General features: G+C 41.4%; 1 non-coding gene across 1 annotated transcript; it reads left to right on the plus strand.

Annotated features, from left to right (window-relative positions):
• Positions 1-5,958: 5,958 nt before the first annotated feature.
• On the plus strand, positions 5,959-6,066 carry LOC130955079 (small nucleolar RNA R71). The gene has a single exon (XR_009076583.1). It is a non-coding gene; the product is annotated as a small nucleolar RNA R71 (small nucleolar RNA).
• The last annotated feature ends 11,468 nt before the right edge of the window (positions 6,067-17,534 follow it).

A 17,534-nucleotide genomic window follows, 5' to 3' on the forward strand; every position in this document is an offset into this window, starting at 1 on the left:
ATAAAGATAGAGATACTTATGTAATTCATTGGTAGGAATTTCAGATAAGCGTATGAAGATGCTTGGTCCCTTCTGTCTCTCTGCTTTCCTACTGTCTTCATCCAATCCTTCTTACTCCTTTCCATGGCAAGCTTATGCAAGGGTTTCACCGTTGTCAGTGGCTACCTCCCATCCTCTCAGTGGAAATGTTCAACGCACCCTGTCACGGCACGGCTATCCATCTGTCGGTTCTCGATCAGGCCGGAATAGAATCCAGTGATTCTTTTGCGTCTGTCACTAACGCCCCGCCCTCAGGAGTTTGAAGCACGTCACAGTCATTCAATCATTGAATCCTACTCAGAATACCACAGACAAGGTTAGACCTTCCGGATTCTCTTGAATGCCGCCATCAGTTCTAGCCTATACCACAAAGACTCTGATCTCACGGAATGGCTGGCTCGTTTGTCAGGCGAGCACTCGGTTGTCAGGCGATCAACCATGCATCGTGTATCAGGAATCCAAGAGATATTCACCCAATCTAAGGTAGAACGGAGGTGGTTGTCAGTCACACGTTCATAGGTGAGAATGATGATGAGTGTCACGGATCATCACATTCATCAAGTTGAAGAACAAGTGATATCTTGGACAAGGAACAAGCGGAATTGAATAGAAGAACAATAGTAATTGCATTAATACTCGAGGTACAGCAGAGCTCCACACCTTAATCTATGGTGTGTAGAAACTCCACCGTTAAAAATACATAAGAACAAGGTCTAGGCATGGCCGTGAGGCCAGCCTCCCAAAGTGATCAAAAGATCTAAAGAACAAAAGATTCCAAAGATCAGAAGATTAAAATACAATAGTAAAAGGTCCTATATATAGAAAACTAGTAGCCTAGGGTATACAGAGATAAGTAAATGACATAAAAATTCACTTCCGGGCCCACTTGGTGTGTGCTTGGGCTGAGCAATGAAGCATTTTCGTGTAGAGACTCTTCTTGGAGTTAAACGCCAGCTTTTATGCCAGTTTGGGCGTTTAACTCCCATTTAGGTGCCAGTTCCGGCGTTTAACGCTGGGAAATCTGAAGGTGACTTTGAACGCCGGTTTGGGCCATCAAATCTTGGGCAAAGTATGGACTATTATATATTGCTGGAAAGCCCAGGATGTCTACTTTCCAACGCCGTTGAGAGAGCGCCAATTGGGCTTCTGTAGCTCCAGAAAATCCACTTCGAGTGCAGGGAGGTCAGAATCCAACAGCATCTGCAGTCCTTTTCAGTCTCTGAATCAGATTTTTGCTCAGGTCCCTCAATTTCAGCCAGAAAATACCTGAAATCACAGAAAAACACACAAACTCATAGTAAAGTCCAGAAAAGTGAATTTTAACTAAAAACTAATAAAAATATACTAAAAACTAAACCAAATATACTAAAAACATACTAAAAACAATGCCAAAAAGCGTACAAATTATCCGCTCATCACAACACCAAACTTAAATTGTTGCTTGTCCTCAAGCAACTGAAAATCAAATAAGATAAAAAGAAGAGAATATGCAATGAACTCCAAAAACATCTATGAAGATCAGTATCAATTAGATGAGCGGGACTTTTAGCTTTTTGCCTATGAATAGTTTTGGCATCTCACTATATCCTTTGAAATTCAGAATGATTGGCTTCTTTAGGAACTCAGAATCCAGATAGTGTTATTGATTCTCCTAGTTAAGTATGATGATTCTTGAACACAGCTACTTATTGAGTCTTGGCTGTGGCCCAAAGCACTCTGTCTTCCAGTATTACCACCGGATACATATATGCCACAGACACATAATTGGGTGAACCTTTTCAGATTGTGACTTAGCTTTGCTAGAGTCCCCAACTAGAGGTGACCAGGGTTCTTAAGCACACTCTTTTTGCCTTGGATCACTACTTTATTTCTCTTTTTTTTTTCGTTTTCTCTTCCTCTTTTTTTCGTTTTTTTTTGTATTCACTGCTTTTTCTTGCTTCAAGAATCATTTTGGTGATTTTTCAGATCCTCAGTAACATGTCTCCTTTTTCATTATTCTTTCAAGAGCCAACATTCATGAATCACAAATTCAAAAGACATATGCACTGTTTAAGCATGCATTCAGAAAACAAAAGTGTTGCCACCACATCAAAATAATTAAACTGTTATAAAATTCAAAATTCATGCAATTCTTTTTCTTTTTCAATTAAGAACAAATTTTTTTTTATTCAAGAAAGGTGATGGATTCATAGGACATTCATAACTTTAAGGCATAGACACTTAAGACACTAATGATCATAAGACACAAACATGGATAAACATAAGCATGAAAATTCGAAAAACAAGAAAATAAAGAACAAGGAGATTAAAGAACGGGTCCACCTTAGTGATGGCGGCTTGTTCTTCCTCTTGAAGGTCTTATGGAGTGCTTGAGCTCCTCAATGTCTCTTCCTTGTCTTTGTTGCTCCTCTCTCATGATTCTTTGATCTTCTCTAATTTCATGGAGGAGAATGGAGTGTTCTTGGTGCTCCACCCTTAGTTGTCCCTTGTTGGAACTTAATTCTCCTAGGGAGGTATTCAGTTGCTCCCAATAGTCTTGTGGAGGAAAGTGCATCCCTTGAGGCATCTCAGGGATCTCATGATGAGAGGGGTCTCTTGTTTGCTCTATCCTCTTCTTAGTAATGGGCTTGTCCTCATCAATGGGAATGTCTCCCTCTATGTCAACTCCTACTGAATAACAAAGGTGACAAATGAGGTGAGGGAAGGCTAACCTTGCCAAGGTGGAGGACTTGTCCGCCACCTTATAGAGTTCTTGGGCTATAACCTCATGAACTTCTACTTCCTCTCCAATCATGATGCTATGAATCATGATGGCCCGGTCTAGAGTAACTTCAGACCGGTTGCTAGTAGGAATGATTGAGCGTTGGATAAACTCCAACCATCCTCTAGCCACGGGCTTGAGGTCATGCCTTCTTAATTGAACCGGCTTCCCTCTTGAATCTCTCTTCCATTGGGCGCCCTCTTCACAAATGTCAGTGAGGACTTAGTCCAACCTTTGATCAAAGTTGACCCTTCTAGTGTAAGGATGTTCATCTCCTTGCATCATAGGCAAGTTGAATGCCAACCTTACATTTTCCAGACTAAAATCCAAGTATTTTCCCCGAACCATAGTAAGCCAATTCTTTGGATCCGGGTTCACACTTTGATCATGGTTCTTGGTGATCCATGCATTGGCATAGAACTCTTGAACCATTAAGATTCCGACTTGTTGAATGGGGTTGGTAAGAACTTCCCAACCTCTTCTTCGGATCTCATGTCGGATCTCCAGATATTCACCCTTTTTGAGTGAAAAGGGGACCTCGGGGATCACCTTCTTCAAGGCCACAACTTCATAGAAGTGGTCTTGATGCACCGTTGAGATGAATCTCTCCATCTCCCATGACTCGGAGGTGGAAGCTTTTGCCTTCCCTTTCCTCTTTCTAGAGGTTTCTCCGGCCTTGGATGCCATAAATGGTTATGGAAAAACGAAAAAGCAACGCTTTTACCACACCAAACTTAAAAGGTTTGCTCGTCCTCGAGCAAAAGAAGAAAGAATAGAGGAGAAGAAGAAGAAATGAGGAAGAAGGGAATGGCTTTGTGTTCGGCCAAAGAGGGGGAGAAGTGGTGTTTAGGTTGTGTGAAAATGAAGGGGTGAAGAAGGGTTTATATACGAGAGGGGGGGCTCATGGTTCGGTCATGTATGGGTGGGTTTGGGAGGGAAAGTGGTTTGAATTTGAAGGTGAGGTGGGTGGGGTTTTGTGAAGGATGGATGTGAGTGGTGAAGAGAAAGATGGGATTTGATAGGTAAAGGGTTGGTGGGGATCCTGTGGGGTCCACAGATCCTGAGGTGTCAAGGAAAAGTCATCCCTGCACCAAATGGCATGCAAAAATGCGTTTTCAGCCAATTCTAGCGTTAAACGCCGGGCTGGTGCCCATTTCTGGCGTTTAACGCCAGGTTCTTGCCCTTTCCTGGCGTTTAACGCCAGTCTGGTGCCCCTTTCTGGCGTTAAACGCCCAGAATGGTGCCAGACTGGGCGTTAAACGCCCATCTGCTAGCCTTACTGGCGTTTAAACGCCAGTAGGTTCTTCCTCCAAGGTGTGCTATTTTTCTTCCTGTTTTTCATTCTGTTTTTGCTTCTTCAATTGATTTTGTGACTTCTCATGATCATCAACTTACAAAATAAAATAGAATAACAAAGAAAAATATATAAAATATAACATTGGTTTGCCTCCCAACAAGTGCTTCTTTAATGTCAGTAGCTTGACAGATGGCTCTCATGGAGCCTCACATTTTCTCAGAGCAATGTTGGAACCTCCCAACACCAAACTTAGAGTTTGAATGTGGGGGTTCAACACCAAACTTAGAGTTTGACTGTGGGGGCTCTGTTTGACTCTGAATTGAGAGAAGCTCTTCATGCTTCCTCTCAATGGTGACCGAGGGATATCCTTGAGCCTTAAACACAAAGGATTCTTCATTCGCTTGAATGATCAGTTCACCTCCATCAACATCAATCACAGCCTTTGCTGTGGCTAGGAAGGGTCTGCCAAGGATGATGGATTCATCCATGCACTTCCCAGTCTCTAGGACTATGAAATCAGCTGGGATGTAATGGTCTTCAATCTTCACCAAAACATCCTCTACAAGTCCATGAGCTTGTTTTCTTGAGTTATCTGCCATCTCTAATGAGATTCTTGCAGCTTGCACCTCAAAGATCCCTAGCTTCTCCATTACAGAGAGGGGCATGAGGTTTACACTTGACCCTAAGTCACACAGAGCCTTCTTGAAGGTAATGTGCCTATGGTACAAGGTATGGAGAACTTCCCAGGGTCCTGCCTCTTTTGAGGTAATTTCTGCCTAGACAAGTCATCCAATTCTTTGGTGAGCAAAGGGGGTTCATCCTCCCAAGTCTCATTTCCAAATAGCTTGTCATTTAGCTTCATGATTGCTCCAAGGTATTTAGCAACTTGCTCTTCAGTGACATACTCATCCTCTTCAGAGGAAGAATACTCATCAGAGCTCATGAAAGGCAGAAGTAAGTCCAATGGAATCTCTATGGTCTCATTTTGAGCTTCAGATTCCCATGGTTCCTCCTTAGGGAACTCATTGGAGGCTAGTGCACGCCCATTGAGGTCTTCCTCAGTGGCGTTCACTGCCTCTCCTTCCTCTCCAAATTCGGCCATGTTGATGGCCTTGCACTCTCCTTTTGGATTTTCTTCTGTATTGCTTGGGAGAGTACTAGGAGGGAGTTCAGTAATTTTCTTGCTCAGCTGTCCCACTTGTGCCTCCAAATTCCTAATGGAGGACCTTGTTTTAGTCATGAAACTTTGAGTGGTTTTGATTAGATCAGAGACCATAGTTGCTAAGTCAGAGGGGTTCTGCTTAGAATTCTCTATCTGTTGCTGAGAAGATGATGGAAAAAGCTTGCCATTGCTAAACCTGTTTCTTCCACCATTATTGTTGTTGAAACCTTGTTGAGGTCTCTGTTGATCCTTCCATGAGAAATTTGGATGATTCCTTCATGAAGAATTATAGGTGTTTCCATAGGGTTCTCCTAGGTAATTCACCTCTTCCATTGAAGGGTTCTCAGGATCATACGCTTCTTCTTCAGATGAAGCATCCTTAGTACTGCTTGGTGCATTTTGCATTCCAGACAGACTTTGAGAAATCAAATTGACTTGTTGAGTCAATATTTTATTCTGAGCCAATATGGCATTCAGAGTATCAATCTCAAGAACTCCTTTCTTCTGATTTGTCCCATTGTTCACAGGATTCTTTTCAGAAGTGTACATGAATTGGTTATTTGCAACCATTTCAATTAGCTCTTGAGCTTCTGTAGGCGTCTTCTTCAGATGAAGAGATCCTCCAGCAGAGCTATCCAAAGACATCTTGGATAGTTCAGAGAGACCATCATAGAAAATACCTATGATGCTCCATTCAGAAAGCATGTCAGAAGGACATTTTCTGATCAATTGTTTGTATCTTTCCCAAGCTTCATAGAGGGATTCTCCATCCTTCTGTCTGAAGGTTTGGACCTCCACTCTAAGCTTACTCAATTTTTGAGGTGGAAAGAACTTTGCCAAGAAGGCATTGACTAGCTTTTCCCATGAGTCCAGGCTTTCTTTAGGTTGTGAGTCCAACCATGTCCTAGCTCTGTCTCTTACAGCAAAAGGGAATAGCATAAGTCTGTAGACTTCAGGGTCAACCCCATTAGTCTTGACAGTGTCACAGATTTGCAAGAATTCAGCTAAGAACTGATGAGGATCTTCCAATGGAAGTCCATGGAACTTGCAATTCTATTGCATTAGAGAAACTAATTGAGGCTTAAGCTCAAAGTTGTTTGCTCCAATGGCAGGGATAGAGATGCTTCTCCCATAGAAGTCGGGAGTAGGTGCAGTAAAGTCACCCAGCACCTTCCTTGCATTGTTTGCATTGTTGTTGTTTTCGGCTGCCATGTCTTCTTCTTTGAAGATTTCTGTTAGGTCCTCTACAGAGAGTTGTGCCTTAGCTTCTCTTAGCTTTCGCTTCAAGGTCCTTTCAGGTTCAGGATCAGCTTCAACAAGAATGCCTTTGTCTTTGTTCCTGCTCATATGAAAGAGAAGAGAACAAGAAAATATGGAATCCTCTATGTCACAGTATAGAGATTCCTTGAGGTGTCAGAGGAAAAGAAAAATAGAAGGAAGAAGGAGAAGAATTCGAACTCAGTCAGATAGAGTTCGAATTGTGCATTGAGGAGGAGTGGTGCTTCATAAATAGAAGGATGTGGGAAGAGAGGAAGAAATTTTCGAAAATTAATTAAAAAGATTTTAAAAACATTTTGAAAAACTTTAATTTGATTTTCGAAAACCAAGAGAGGGAAAGAAATCAAGTAATTTTTGAAAAAGATTTTAAAATTAGAAATCAAAAAGATATGATTGAAATCTGTTTTGAAAGAGATGTGATTAAAAAGATTTGATTTTAAAAATTAATGACTTGCCTAACAAGAAAAGATATGATTCAAACATTAAACCTTTCTCAACAGAAAAGGCAACACACTTGAAATGTTCAATCAAATCATTAATTGTTAGCAAGTATCTTTGAAAAAGGAAAGAAATTGATTTTGAAAACATTTGATTGAAAGGATATGATTTGAAAAAGATTTGATTTTGAAAAACTTTGAAAACTTGAAAAAAATTGATTTGAAAACAAAATCCTCCCCCTTATGCCATCCTGGCGTTAAACGCCCAGAATGGTGCACATTCTGGCGTTTAACGCCCAATGCACTACCTTTTTGGGCGTTAAACGCCCAACCAGGCACCCAGGCTGGCATTTAAACGCCAGTCTGTCTTTCTTCACTAGGCGTTTTGAACGCCCAGCTTTTTCTGTGTAATTCCTCTGCTGCATGTTCTGAATCTTCAGTTCCCTGTACTATTAACTTGAAAATAGAACCAAGATCAAATAAACAATGCATGCAAGACACCAAACTTAAAATTAGACACTAGACTCAAACAAGAAACATAAAATCTTTTTTTGGTTTTTTACGGTTTTGAAATTTTTTTGTGCTTTTTTCGAAAATTATATGAAAAATAGAAAATAAAGGTTTCAGAGTTCTTAATTTGGATTCCAGGAATCATTGCAATGCTAGTCTAAGACTCCGGTCCAGGAATTAGACATGGCTTCACAGCCAGCCAAGCTTTCAAAGAAAGCTTCGGTCCAAAACACTAGACATGGCCAATGGCCAGCCAAGCCTTAGCAGATCATTGCCCCAATAGCAAGATTGATAGAGATCAACAAGCTCTTGTGATGATCAGTTGAAACCTCGGTCCAATAAGATTAGACATGGCTTCACAGCCAGCCAGACTTTAACAGATCATCATGAAACTCTAGAACTCATTCTTAAGAACTCTGAAGAAAAATACCTAATATAAGCAACAAGATGAACCGTCAGTTGTCCATACACGAAACAATCCCCGGCAACGGCGCCAAAAACTTGGTGCACGAAATTGTGATCAATACTTTTCACAACTCAAATAATCCCCGGTAATGAATCCAAAAACTTGGTGTTAAATACCATGGCATAAACACAACTTCGCACAACTAACCAGCAAGTGCACTGGGTCGTCCAAGTAATAAACCTTACGCGAGTAAGGGTCGATCCCACGGAGATTGTTGGTATGAAGCAAGCTATGGTCACCTTGTAAATCTTAGTCAGGCAGACTCAAATGTGTATAGTGATATACGAATAAAACATAAAGATAAAGATAGAGATACTTATGTAATTCATTGGTAGGAATTTCAGATAAGCCTATGAAGATGCTTGGTCCCTTCCGTCTCTCTGCTTTCCTACTGTCTTCATCCAATCCTTCTTACTCCTTTCCATGGCAAGCTTCTGCAAGGGTTTCACCGTTGTCAGTGGCTACCTCCCATCCTCTCAGTGGAAATGTTCAACGCACCCTGTCACGGCACGGCTATCCATCTGTCGGTTCTCGATCAGGCCGGAATAGAATCCAGTGATTCTTTTGCGTCTGTCACTAACGCCCCGCCCTCAGGAGTTTGAAGCACGTCACAGTCATTCAATCATTGAATCCTACTCAGAATACCACAGACAAGGTTAGACCTTCCGGATTCTCTTGAATGCCGCCATCAGTTCTAGCCTATACCACGAAGACTCTGATCTCACGGAATGGCTGGCTCGTTTGTCAGGCGAGCACTCGGTTGTCAGGCGATCAACCATGCATCGTGTATCAGGAATCCAAGAGATATTCACCCAATCTAAGGTAGAACGGAGGTGGTTGTCAGTCACACGTTCATAGGTGAGAATGATGATGAGTGTCACGGATCATCACATTCATCAAGTTGAAGAACAAGTGATATCTTGGACAAGGAACAAGCGGAATTGAATAGAAGAACAATAGTAATTGCATTAATACTCGAGGTACAGCAGAGCTCCACACCTTAATCTATGGTGTGTAGAAACTCCACCGTTGAAAATACATAAGAACAAGGTCTAGGCATGGCCGTGAGGCCAGCCTCCCAAAGTGATCAAAAGATCTAAAGAACAAAAGATTCCAAAGATCAGAAGATTAAAATACAATAGTAAAAGGTCCTATATATAGAAAACTAGTAGCCTAGGGTATACAGAGATAAGTAAATGACATAAAAATCCACTTCCGGGCCCACTTGGTGTGTGCTTGGGCTGAGCAATGAAGCATTTTCGTATAGAGACTCTTCTTGGAGTTAAACGCCAGCTTTTATGCCAGTTTGGGCGTTTAACTCCCATTTAGGTGCCAGTTCCGGCGTTTAACGATGGGAAATCTGAAGGTGACTTTGAATGCCGGTTTGGGCCATCAAATCTTGGGCAAAGTATAGACTATCATATATTGCTGGATAGCCCAGGATGTCTACTTTTCAACGCCGTTGAGGGCGCGCCAATTGGGCTTCTGTAGCTCCAGAAAATCCACTTCGAGTGCAGGGAGGTCAGAATCCAACAGCATCTGCAGTCCTTTTCAGTCTCTGAATCAGATTTTTGCTCAAGTCCCTCAATTTCAGCCAGAAAATACCTGAAATCACAGAAAAACACACAAACGCATAGTAAAGTCCAGAAAAGTGAATTTTAACTAAAAACTAATAAAAATATACTAAAAACTAAACCAAATATACTAAAAACATACTAAAAACAATGCCAAAAAGCGTACAAATTATCCGCTCATCAACGGCCTGCATGTATTGTTGAGGCTTTGACGAGGATCCTTCTCCCATTGGCTGCATGCATTTAGGTGTTCAATGTTGCATGCATGCAATTTCTGTTCCCCATGAGCGCGTTCTTCTAGGCACATGTGACCATCCTCTCATAGCTGATCCTAGCCGTGGTCCCTCCTTGCTTTTGTCTCAATCTTTTTCTCCTGCATGAACCAAAACAACTAGCCTTAGATCATCAATATAGTCATTGGCAATTGATTTGTATTAAAGGAAAAGAATTGTTTTGTTTTGTTTATTATTATTTATTATTTAAATTTTTTTCTTTGTCAATTGTGTCCCTTAATTAAAGATGCTAAAAGTTGGTGAACACCAAACTTATCTTTTATTGAGGGGATGGCTTAGCAATGCAAACCATTCTTCACAATTGATATAATTTTTTTTTTAAAAAAAATTTGATGCATGATTCCTTTCTGTATGGTTTTGATTCCATGATTGGGAAGTGATCTTTTGAACTTTGTTATACATGCAGACACCAAACTTAGTGTTTGGTCATATGCTCCATCAAAAGAATTACGCATATGTTCTAAGAATAGCTCCCTTTCTTTTTGAAAAGCAGAGATTAAGTGTGCCTTAAGGGACACCAAACTTAGAAGTCTGACTTATGCTCTAAAATGAAATATGCATTTATCAAATATGGAAGTTCAAAATCATACTCAGGAAATCATAGCTTATTAAAGAGAAGACAGAAATCTTAAATCATGGGTTGCCTCCCATGAAGCGCTCTTTTATTGTCACTAGCTTGACATTGGACTCCCTTTAGGGTGGTTGATGTTGGTGATGTCTCAACTTGTCACCTCTCACTGTAAACTTTCTCTGTGTGCCTTGATGCTCAATTTCAATGTGCTCAAGAGAGAGTACTTGGTTAACAGTGTAATAATCTTTTGTTCCCAGCTGTTGATACACTAGTTGCACCTTGTCACCTTTGGCAAATCCTTCTGTTGGGATTTTCTTATTCTTCCACCCTTTGTAGGCCTTTTTCTTGTTTTTCTTCCTTTTCTTCCTTGTTGATATGCTTCCTTTGACAGTGACTTGAGTTGTGATACCTTCTTTTTTGTTTATCATCCCAGCTTCTTTTTGAATTCCTTTTTCTCCTTGTACAAACTCACTCTCTTGTTCTATTGTTTTGTCGGTTGCTTGCTTTGGAAGGAAGTCACCACTTGTCTTGCTTGGTTCTTCATTCCTTTGTGACTCTGGAAAGACTTTCAAGGTGATGCTTTCCTCATGCATCCTGAGGGTTAGCTCTCCCTGTTCTATATCCATAATGGCTCTAGCAGTGGCCAAAAATGGTCGACCAAGTATTATGGAGTCATTTCCATTTTCTGAAGAATCCAAGATCACAAAATCTGCCGGATAGATGAACTTATCAACCTTAACTAAAAGGTTCTCAATCAGCCCCTCAGGATATACTACTGATTGATCCACCAACTCCAAGGATATCTGTATTGGTTTCACCTCCTCTATGCCAAGCTTTTTCACTAAAGAAGATGGGATTAGATTTATGCTTGCTCCTAAGTCACACATCCCCTTGTTGATGAATAGGTTTCCAATAGTGCAGGGTAGGAAGAAACCTCCAGGATCTTCAAGCTTGGGAGGGAGTCCCTTTTTGATGAGTGCACTGCATTCTTCACTAAGTATTACAGTCTCCTTCTCATTCCAACTTCTCTTCTTGTTGATGAGCTCCTTTAAGAACTTGGCATACAGAGGCATTTGCTCTAATGCCTCAGCCAAAGGTATGTTGATTTTCAGCTTCTTGAAAGTCTCAAGAAATTTGTGGAAGTGCTGATCCTTTGTCTCTTTGTGGAATCTTTGTGGATAAGGTAGTGGTGATGTTAAGCTCTTCTCCCCTTGAAGTTGTCTTGGAATTGGCTCTTCCATGATCTGCTTTCCCTTCTTCAGATTTTGTGGTTGGTTGTTTTCTTCTGTGAGTTTTTCTGGGTCTTTCTTGGTTGTCATGTCCTTGTTGTTGGCTTCAGCATTCTTTGTTGGCTCATTGTCATTCTCCATAAGTTTCTTGGTTGCTCCTTGGTTACCATCCACTAACATCTTTCCTCTTCTTAGTTGCACGACCTTGCATTCTTCCTTTGGGTTAGGAATGGTATCACTTGGTAGTGAGCTTGATGGTTTTTCAACAGAAATTTGTTTGGAGAGTTGACCAATCTGCCTCTCTAGGTTCTTCATGGAAGCTTCTTGGTTTTTTGTTGTCAATTCTTGGTTCTTCATCATTTTTTCCATGAGCAACTCTAGATTAGTGATCCTCTGAGAGTCTTGTGAGATTGGTTGGTTTTGGGATGTTGATGGATGATGGTAAGTGTTTTGGTTAGTTGGGTGGTTATTGGGTTGGTGATGGTTAGAATTGGGGTAGTTATTTTGTGGTTTTCTGTATGTATTTTGGTTAGTGTTCGGCTGGGGGTTGTGGTTTGTGTTTTTCCAATTGTTTTGACTTGAGTTTCTTTGCCATGGTTGTTGGTTTTGATTGTGGTTGTCTCCCCATCTGAGGTTGGGATGGTTCTTCCAAGATGGATTGTAAGTATCACCATAGACTTCATTTGTTCCAGGATTTTGGTTGTGCATGTATTGGACTTGCTCTTGCTGTTGCTCTTCTTGAGCTTCTTCACTTTGCACCCATGTGGTCGGTGGTTGGCTTGTGGTGCTCACTGCTGCTACTTGCAAGCCATCAATTCTTTTGGCCATTTGCTCAAACTGTTGTTGAATCTGCTGCTGCATCATCTTGTTCTGAGCTAGAATTGAATCTACTCCTTCTAACTCCATTACTCCTCTTCTCTGTGATGGTTGGCGTTGTCTTTGATGAGCAAAGAAATATTGGTTGTTGGCCACCATATCAATGAGGTTTTGAGCTTCCTCTGTGGTTTTCATGAGTTGTAATGAGCCTCCAGCTGAGTGATCAAGTGCTTCTTGAGCCTTTAGAGTAAGTCCTTCATAGAAGTTTTGCAACTTATCCCATTCAGTAAACATCTCCGGTGGACACTTTCTCAATAGAGCTTTATATCTTTCCCATGCTTCATATAAATTCTCAGCCTCCATTTGAGTGAATGTTTGCACCTCAGTTTTCAATCTTATGATTCTTTGAGGGGGATAGAATTTGGCAAGAAACTTGCTCACCAAGTCATCCCAAGTGTTGATGCTTTCCTTTGGGAACGTTTCTAGCCATTGAGTGGCTTTGTCTCTGAGAGAAAATGGAAAGAGCAACAACTTGTAACTGTCAGGAGGTACACCATTGGTTTTAACAGTGTCACAAATCCTCAAGAAGGTGGATAAGTGTTGATTTGGGTCCTCCAATGGTCCTCCTCCAAAAGAACAGTTGTTTTGAACCAAAGTGATGAGTTGTGGCTTTAATTCAAAGTTGTTTGCATTGACATTGGGAGGAAGAATGCTACTCTCACAGTGTCTAGCATTTGCAAATGTATAGGAAGCCAGTACTCTTCTTTGTTGTTGATTATTATTGGCTCCTCCTTCTGGTTGATTGGGATTTGATGGATCTCCTTCCATTTCTTGGAATTCCTCCTCAGATTCTTTCTCTCCAATAACGTTCTTTCCTCTTTCAGCTCTTCTTATTCTTCGAAGAGTTCTTTGGTCAATTTCAGAGAGGACAGGGGAAGATCTTCCTGTACCTGACATACAAAAACACAACAATAAACACACAGATCCAGAAAATCAATAAAACTTCAATCTATTGCTAGAATGAGGTTTTAGTTAGTTTAAGCAAAAATTCAAACAGTTAGTGTGTTAGAGAAACAGAAAAGAAAAAGTGCTTAATCTAGACCTCCACTTCACTTAATCATTGTCAATCTATTTCAATCCCCGGCAACGGCGCCAAAAACTTGATGTGCGGAAAACGATCCGACACAAAACTCACCGGCAAGTGTACCGGGTCGCATCAAGTAATAATAACTCACATGAGTGAGGTCGATCCCACAGGGACTGAAGGATTGAGCAATTTTAGTTTAGCGGTTGGTTTAGTCAAGCGAATCAAATATTGGTTGAGTGATTTGTGTTTAACAGAATCTAAATTGCTTGGAATGTAAAGGGGGAAGGGAAAATTTGCAGTAAATTAAAGAACGGGAAAGTAAACTTGCAGAATCTTAAAGAACAAGAAAGTAAATGACTGAAACTTAAAGTGCAAGAAATGTAAATTGCAATAACTTAAATTGCAAGGAATATAAATTGCTTGAATATGAAAGGGATTTGAGGACAGGGATTTCAGAATTTAAATAAGAGAATGTGAATTGCAACAATTAATAGAGCAGGAATTGAACTAGAAACAATTATGATTCAGACAGTAAGGAAATAAAATGCAGCAGAGGTTCACAGAAGAACCAAAAGTAAATTGGGATCTCAGGTCTCTAGAGACTAGGTAGCAAAGCCTAGATCTCAATTGCCTTCCCAGATCCAAGTTCACAAAGCAATTGACAAGAAATTGAAGAAGAAGCAGTAAAGGAAATTGAAATTGAATGTAATTGTGCAAAAAGGAATTAAAGAGATTTTGAATGGAGGTTGAGACAGAATTTTCTCAACTCTTCACACCCAAAACTCAAAACAAGAAAATTAAAAGTGCTCTAGCAAGAACGAGGAAGAAGAGAGATCAATTCTCCTCCCCAATTCTCTGAATTCTCAGTGAAGTCACCAAGAGAAGTTGCAGAATTCAAAGCTCCAAAGGAAGTATGAAATTCAAAAAACAAGTGAAAGGTAAATGGCAAAAGTTCAAAAGTGTAAGTAAAGGTTCCAAAAGTAAAAGGTCCTAATTACATCAAACTAACTCCTATTTATACACTTTCTATTCTTGGATCTTGGGATTTGGATGGGCTTTTGATTTGGTGAAGAATTGAATTAAATTGGATTTTTAATTCAATTTTTGGCCCATGAGAAGTTGCTTCCAGGAGGCTGCCCTGCCCTTGCGGAGGGCAGGGCAGAAAATGGTGCTTGGTGCGTGCATGGTGCGGCTTTGGTGCGGTCTTGGTGCGCAGAACGCTGCCCTGCCCTCGCGGAGGGTAGGGCAGGAAAAATTGGTGCGCCAGATGGGTGCTGTGGTGCGCTGCTGGTGCTGCCAGATTCATTCCTTGGTGCGCCAGACTCGTTTCTTGGTGCGCCAGAATCATGCCACACAAAATGCTGCCCTGCCCTCGCGGAGGGCAGGGCAGTGTTTCCAAAATGAAGTCCCGCGTTCGAATCCTAGCAGAAACGCACGCTTATTCAATTTCTTCGGCTTTCTTGGCACGGTAATGGAACTTAGTTCCTTGCTTCCTCATGGTCCCGTGTTCAACTCTTGTGGCAAGCATTTGGAGACATTTTCCTTTGATTTTCTCCCCTTGTGAGCCCGATACTGCCCTTGTGGAGGGCAGGGCAACATTTTCTTCTTCTTGATTCCAAGGCACAGGTTTGTGCTCTGCCCTTGTAGTGGGCAGGGCAGAGTTGCCTTTTATGCCTTGTTCCCTTATGTTGCCCTCCTAGAGGGCAGTGTGCCCTTGTGGAGGGCAATGTTTGCCCTTCCTCATGTTGTGCGCCACACTTCTTCTCTCTTTGACCACACTTTCTTCTCCTTGGGCCACACTTCCTTAGGCCACGCTTTTCCTTTTTTTTTTCTTTTCTTCACCTACAATAAACCAAAACAACCACTCAAAGTATCACTAAATTCAAGAGGCTTATAAATCAATTAAAAATCAATTAAATTTAGCTTAAACCTCATGAGTTAACATTAATTTCATGGTGGTTGTTTGATTTAAAGAAGTTATGTATTTTCACTCCAAATCACTTACTTAGGATGCAAGAAAGTGTATAAATGCTAATAAAACAAGTGAAATTAGCTTGAAAAATGGGTATATGATGACTTGTCATCATCCGTCTACGTATATGTTCCATTCTATGGGGATTTTCGGGATGTCTGTAAATTCTGCGATGAAGTCGGCCAGGTGTTGCGATTTGATTGCTGTACGCACCTCGTATTGGAGATCGAATTCGGACAACTCGATTGCCCATTGTAGGATTCTTCCTGCTAGATCTATTTTCTACAATATTCCTTTTATGGGTTGGTTGGTTCGAAATTTAATGGTATGCGCTTGGAAATATGGGCAAAGCCGCCGGGATGTGAGGATCAGAGCGTAGGCAAACTTTTCTATTTTCTGGTAGTTCAGCTCGGATCCCTGTAGTGCTTTGCTAATGAAGTAGACGGGTTTTTGTCCATGTTCGTCTTCTCTGACTAGTGCTGAGGCTATTGCCCGGCTCCCTACTGCGAGATTTAATATGAGTGGTTCTCCTTCTCGTGGCCGAGATAGGATAGGTGGCCGTCCTAAGAACTCCTTGAAGTCTAGGAAGGCTTGCTCACATTCTGTTGTCCATTCAAATTGTTTTCCCTTTCTTAAAGTAGCATAGAAGGGAAGAGATCTTATCGCAGCTCCTGCTAAGAATCGGGATAGAGCGGCCAACCTCCCGTTGAGTTGTTGTACTTCTTTGATACAGGTTGGGCTATTCATGTTGAGTATGGCTCGACACTTGTCTGGATTTGCTTCAATCCCCCTTTGTGTGAGCATGAAGCCCAAGAATTTTCCGGCTTCTACTGCGAAGGTGCATTTTGCGGGATTGAGCCGCATGTTGTGTTTCCTGATAGTAGAAAACACTTGAGTCAGGTCGGATAACAATATATCTTCGCTTTGTGTCTTTATCAACATATCGTCTACATAAACTTCCATGATTTTTCCGATGTCATCTGTGAAAACTTTATTCATTAGCCTTTGATAAGTAGCTCATGCGTTCTTGAGACCAAAAGGCATCACGATGTAACAATAGTTTGCTTTCGGTGTTAGGAACGAGGTTTTTTCTTGATCTGGTGGATACATGGGGATTTGGTTGTACCCTGAATATGCGTCCATGAATGAGAGATACTTATATCCTGATGAAGCATCCACTAGAGCGTCGATGCTTGGGAGTGGATAGGGGTCTTTTGGGCAGGCTTTGTTGAGGTCAGTGTAGTCCGTGCACATTCGCCACTTCCCATTTGACTTTTTCACTAAGACGACGTTTGCTAGCCATAGCGGATATTTGACTTCCCTTATGAACCCGGCCTCAAGTAACGCTTGTACTTGTTCATCTACAGCCTGAGTTCGTTCTGGTCCAAGTTTTCTTCGTCTTTGTTGTATCGGCCGGGATCCCGGATAGACTGCCAATTTGTGGCTCATTAGTTCGGGATCAATACCTGGCATGTCGGCAGCTTTCCATGCGAAGAGATCAACATTATCTCGTAGGAACCGTATTAGCGATTCCTTTACGTCTCCTTTCAGGATCGTGCCAATATTAGTTGTTTTATCCGAGGTGTCTCCGATCTGGATTCTTTCTATTTCTCCTTCGGGTTGTGGTCGGAATTCTTCTCGCCTCTGAACTCCACCGAGCTCGATTGTGTGGAACTCTCCGCCTTCACCTCGGAGGTTTAGGCTTTCGTTGTAACAGCGACGTGCCATTTTTTGATCTGCTTTTATCGTAGCTATCCCTTCCGCAGTTGGGAATTTCATACATAGATATGGGGTTGAAACTATTGCGCCGAGTTGATTTAACGTTGTCCGACCTATTAAGGCATTGTAGGCTGAGCTTACGTCGACCACGATGTAATCTATCTTGAGTGTTCGGGACTGGTTCCCCTTTCCGAAGGTTGTATGTAGCGATACGTATCCCAGCGCTAGTCCGAACAGGCTGTTTGGGTATGCTCTTAGCTCTTTTTCGTCTAGACCGAGTTTGTCGAAGGCAGTTTTGAATAAGATGTCTGCAGAGCTTCCCT

Source organism: Arachis stenosperma, chromosome 1, assembly GCF_014773155.1.
Source record: "Arachis stenosperma cultivar V10309 chromosome 1, arast.V10309.gnm1.PFL2, whole genome shotgun sequence".
Lineage (NCBI taxonomy): Eukaryota > Viridiplantae > Streptophyta > Magnoliopsida > Fabales > Fabaceae > Arachis > Arachis stenosperma.